Raw genomic sequence first — 5,942 nt, 5'->3', positions numbered from 1 at the left:
AATTGTAGTTCCAGTGTCTAGGAGGTTGAGAGTAGTGAGGTCAGAAATGAGGTTTCAAGGTCGCAAGAGTTCACCGGCAAGCAGGAAGGTGGTTTGAAGTGTGGCTACCTCAATGCCAGGAGCATCTGGTGGGTGAACATACAGCATGGGTTGGTACCTGGGACTTCGATGTTGTGACCATTTTGGAGACATAGAGCAGGGACAGGAATGATTGTTGCAGGTTCCAGATGTTTCAGTAAGAACAGTGAAGATGATAAAAGAGGGGGGAGGAATGACATTGCTAGTCAAGGACAGTATTACATAGCAGAAAGCGGCACTGATGGCTCAGTGGTTCAACTGGATTCAATTCCTGCCTCGGCAACTGTCTGTGTGGAGTTTGCACATTCTCCCTGTGTCTGCATGGGTTTCCTCCAGATGCTCCGGTTTCCTCCCACAGTCCGAAGATGTGCAGGTTAGTGAATTGGCCATGCTAAATTGCCCGTAGTGTTAGGTGCATTAGTCAGGGGTGAATGTAGGGGAATGGGTCTGGGTGGGTTGCTCTTCGGAGGGTCGGTGTGGACTTGTTGGGCCAAAGGGCCTGTTTCCACACTGTAGGAAATCCAATCTAATCTAAAGGATACTGAGGACTTGTCTACTGAGGTAGTATGGGCTGAGATTAGAAACCAGAAAGGAGGTTACCCCATTGGGAGTTTTTTATAAGCCTCCAAATAGTTCCAGAGATGTAGATGAAAGGATAGCAAAGATATTTCTAGGAAGGAGCGAGAGTAACCGTGTAATTGATATGGAGGGGCTTTAACTTTCCAAATATCAACTGGAAATACAATAGTTCAAGTACTTTAGATGGGTCAGCTTTTGTCCAATGTGTGCAGGATGGTTTCCTGACACAGTATGTAGACAAGCCAACAAGGGGTGAGGCCACATTGGATTTGGTACTGGGTAATAAACATGGCCAGGTGTTAGATTTGGAGGTAGGTGAACACTTTGGTGATAGTGACCCCAATTTGATTATGTTTACTTTAGTGACGGAAAGGAATAGGTATATAAAGCAGGGCAAGAGTTATTGCAGGGGAAAGGCAATTATGATGCGATTAGGCAAGATTTAGGATGCATAGGATGAGGAAACAAACTGCAGGGGATGGGCACAATTGAAATGTGGAGCTTATTCAAGGAACAGTTACTGTGTGTCCTTGATAAGTATGTACCTGTCAAGTAGGGAGGAAGTGGTTGAGTGAGGGAACTGTGGTTTATTAAAGTTGCATCTCTTGTCAAGAGGAAGAAGAAGGCTTCTTCTTGGCAGTGTCCTGGATTGATAGATGTGGGTCTGACTCTAATGGATCATTTCGGTTTATCTCCTTTGGTTAGGCTGGACATCTTCAATCATCTTTTGTGATTGACTGGTAAAGTCAACATTTTGAGGTTCTCTGTCATGTTACTGAAAGGCTGTTGACAGCATTCTTTCTGTCACTGTTTCAATGTCTTCTCCACTTTCCTCTTAACAAATTGGTCAGTACCAGTTTGTGCAGTGTCTGGATAGCTGTTTGCTTATGGGCTAGTTGTTCTGTGGGAGGATGTTGATCTCCTTCAGGTCTTCCGACAAAGATGTCTTCCAACAAATCTTCCGACATATGCATCTGGCTCAAAAGTGGAAATGCTTGATTGCAAACATCCTCAATTCTCTTGTGTGCTTTGCATTATAATGTAACTTGTTGCATTCCTATGCTTCTTATGGTGTGGGCTATTCAGCCATACAACACTTGTTCCTATATCAAGTACAAAATCAATGGGATGTCTATTGTTGTAGGAGAAAGTGAGGACTGCATTCCTGAAGAAGGGCTTATGCCCGAAACGTCGATTCTCCTGTTCCTTGGATGCTGCCTGGCCTGCTGCGCTTTTCCAGCAACACATTTTCGGCTTCGTGTCTATTGTTGTAGGCAAGAACTGTGTTTTCTGACTCAACTGGTTTAGTTAGTTACCCGAGGAATGTCTCGGGTATCTTCTGCAGTGGTGGTATATTATCAAATGCATGTATTTTTTCTAATGATGGTAGATATTCAATTCTATTTCATTACATTTGTGATAACCAGTACTTCTGGTGTTCGGAAACCATGGCTTACTTTGGTACACCTTTGACAGGTGATCTACAGTTTTGCAAATGTAGCATTTCTTCATGATAACTGGACATTATTATGTTTGAGAGCCTTTGTTTCCCTGCAATGCTGATGCTGATTTCTAGCATCAGGTGTTTGGCTAGTACTCTGTATAGTCTTGTCACATGCCTTTTTACAGTCTCCATAAGTTAATAGACACTGTTGCCCTGTAGAGATTGTATTTTTTTTCCTATCAGAATCTTTCTGGATTCTTCTTCCAGTAACTTTCTTCAAAATTAAATCATCCTTGGGCTGTAAGAAATCTGATAAAGTTTCATCAAGAATTCCAATAAAAAAGCCTGTCTCTTACGATTCCTGATTTCAAAGCTCCATATTAGTAGTGGTATTAAACTCAAAGAAAAGATATAAAATTTTGCAAAAGTAGGTGGCAAGTCAGAGATTGGAAAAAATATATATTAAAAAAAACAACTTTAATAAGAAGGGAAAAAATAGAGTACGAGAGAGAGTTATACAAGAATGTAAAAATAGTTAGAAAAAGTTTCTTCAGACATTTAAAAAAGAAAAGGATAACAAAGTGTTGGTCCTAAAGAAAATGGGGAATTAGTAATGGAGGATAAAGAGATGGCAGAAGAATTGAATGGATATTTTACATATGTCTTCACTAGAGAAGACGTACGTAGCACTCCAGAAGTGGTAACTCAGGAATTGAAAAGGAGGAAGGAACTCAAGAAAATTACAGTTACCCAGGATGTAAGTACTGATGCAAATTGTTGGAACTGTGAGTTGACAAGATCCCAGATCATAATGGATTTCATTCTACTGTCATAAAAGAAGTAGCTAATGAAATAGTTGATGCATTGTTTTTAATTTTCCAAAGCCCATTAGATTCAGGGAAAGTTTCTTTTAAATTGGAAAATAGCTAATCTAACTCCTGTATCCTAAAGAGGGAAGGAGGCAGAAAGCAAATAACTGTAAGCAAATTAGCTTAATATTGTCATAGGGAAAATGTTAGAAGCGATTATTAAAAACAAAGTTAAAAATCACATTACACCAGGTTATAGTCCAACAGGTTTAATTGGAAGCACACTAGCTTTCAATTAAACCTGTTGGACTATAACCTGGTGTTGTGATTTTTAACTTTATACACCCCGGTCCAACACCGGCATCTCCAAATCATTATTATAAACAATATGACATGGCATCTGGATAAAGTCAAAACAATCTGGCAGAGCCAATATGGTTTTGTCAAAGGGAAATCATGTTTACCTAACATATTGGAAATCTTTTGAAGAAGTAACTTCTGCTGTGAATAAAGGGAAACCAGTGGATATGTTTAGATTTCCAGAGGCATTTGATAAGTTGCCACATCAAAGGTTATTGTGGAAAATAAAAGCTCATCGTGTAGGGAGTAATTTATTGGCATGGTTAGAAGATTGACTTGTTAACAGGAAGCAGAGAGCAGAAATAAATGGGTCTTTTTCAGGCTGGCAGGATGTCATGAGTGGTGTGCCACAGGGGTCAGTTCTGGGCTTCCAATCTTTATAGTTTATGTAAATCATTTGGATGAAGGAATCAGAGGTATGATAGCTAATTTTACTGATGGCACAAAGATAAGTAGGAAACTGAGTTGTGAAGGGGACATAAGGAACCTACAAAGAAATGAGGTTAAATGACTGGGCAGAGATCTGGCAAATGTGGCAAAATATGAAATTGTTCACTTTGGCAGAAAGAATTAAAAAAAATACTATATAAATTATTTGGATGTGAAACATAGGAGGTATGGTTAGTAAGTTTACAGATGACACCAAAATTGGAGGTATAGTGGACAGTGAATAAGATTACCTCCAAGCACAACATGATCTTGATCAAATAAGCTAAGGAGTGGCAGATGGAATTTAATTTCAGTAAATGAGATGCTGCATTTTGGAAAAGCAAATCAGGGCAAGACTGATACACTTAATGGTAAGGTCCTGGGGAGTGTTGCTGAACAAAGCAACCTTGAAGTGCAGATTCATAGTTCCTTGAAATTGAGTTGCAGGTAGATAAGATAGTGGAGAAGGCATTTAGTATGCTTGCCTTTATTGGTCTGATCATTGGATTTGGGAGATCATGTTGCAGCTGTACAGGACAATGGTGAGGCCACTTTTGGAATATTGCATGCAATTCTGGTCTCCTTCCTATAGGAAGGATGTTGTGAAACTTGACAGGGTTTTGAAAAGGTTTACAAGGATGTTGCCGGGGTTGGGGATGTGAGCTATAGGGAGATCTGAATAGGCTGAGGCTGTTTTCCCTGGAGCATTGGAGGCTGAGGGGTGACCTTATAGAGGTTTATAAAATCATGAGGGGCATAGATAGGGTGAATAGACAAGGTCCAGAAGTGGGAGTCCAGAACTAGAGAGCATAGGTTTAAGGTGAGAGTGGAAATATTTAAAAGGGATCTAAGGGGCAGAGGGTGGTATGTGTATGGAATGAACTGCCAGAGGAAGTGGTGGGGAGGCTAGTACAATTACAACATTTAAAAGACCATCTGGATGGGTATATGAATAGGAAGGGTTTGGAGAGATGTGGGCCAAATGCTGACAAGTAGGATTAGATTTATCTAAGATATCTGGTCAGCATGGACAAGTTTGACTGAAGAGTCTGTTTCCATACTATACATCTCTATGACTCTATATAAATAGTGAGAGCTTAAGAGATGTAGAGAGATTCGGGTGTTCTAGTAAACAAATCACAGAAGGTTGGTATGCAGGTACAGCAAGTTATCAGGAAAGCTACTAGAATGTTATGATTTATTTAAGCGGCATGGAATGCAATACTATAGAAATTAAGGTTCAGTTTTACAGAGCATTGTTGAGACTGCATCTGGAGTTCTGTGTACAGTATTGGTCAGCATACTTATGGAACGATGTTCATACATTAGAAGCAGTTCACGCAAGACTAAAATTTGGAGTTTGCAAAATGCCTTATGAGGAAAGGTTAGGCCTGCATCCTCTGGAGGTTGGAATAGTCAAAGGCAACTTAGTTGAGTCACAAGATACAAAATCCTGAGCGGACTTGACCAGGTGGATGTTGAAAGCAGGTTTTGTTTTGTGGGAGATTCGAGAACTAGAGATCACAGTTTAAATTTAAGGGATTTCCTATTTAAAACCGGAATGAGGAAACGTTTTCCTCTGAGCATTGTGAGTCTTTGGAATTCCCTTTCTCTAAAGGCTGTGGATGCAGAATCTTTAAATATTTTTAAGGCAGAAATAGATTCTTGATTTGGGAATGAAAGATTATTATGAATATGCAGGAATGTAGAGTTGAGGTGAAAATCTGATCAGACGTGCTATTATTGAATAGCAGAATAAGCTTAAAGGGCCAAGTGACCTACTCTTGTTTCTTGTTCATATAATCAGTTTTGCAGTAATCTGTGGAGATTTGAAATGCAATTTTCTATGCATCTCCTGAAAACTGAACTGCAAAATTTTGCTCTTTGTCCTTAAGGTGATGAATTATCAAAAGGTTTTCAGATATCTTCCAAAGTGTTCGTAATCTATTTGATGCTTTGTCTCTTAATAACATGATCTACTATCTAGTTCTTTTGATATGATGTATATTCACTTGCTCAGCTTCAGTCTTCAGATTTAATTTTGAGCTAATGTATCTCGAGAACTGTCACCTCCGTGAAGAACAATTTGTGTCCTGCCTGATCCTTCTCAGACCTTTAACCTGATATTTGTACTAATAAATAGTACTAATAAATCTTATTACTGCACAGATATCTTAAATCTGAATAATTTTAATATTGATTTAAATAAGATGTTAATCTCATGTTACTGCAATCACCAATAG

Source organism: Chiloscyllium plagiosum, chromosome 9, assembly GCF_004010195.1.
Source record: "Chiloscyllium plagiosum isolate BGI_BamShark_2017 chromosome 9, ASM401019v2, whole genome shotgun sequence".
Classification (NCBI taxonomy): domain Eukaryota; kingdom Metazoa; phylum Chordata; class Chondrichthyes; order Orectolobiformes; family Hemiscylliidae; genus Chiloscyllium; species Chiloscyllium plagiosum.
This window is presented reverse-complemented; position numbering follows the sequence as displayed.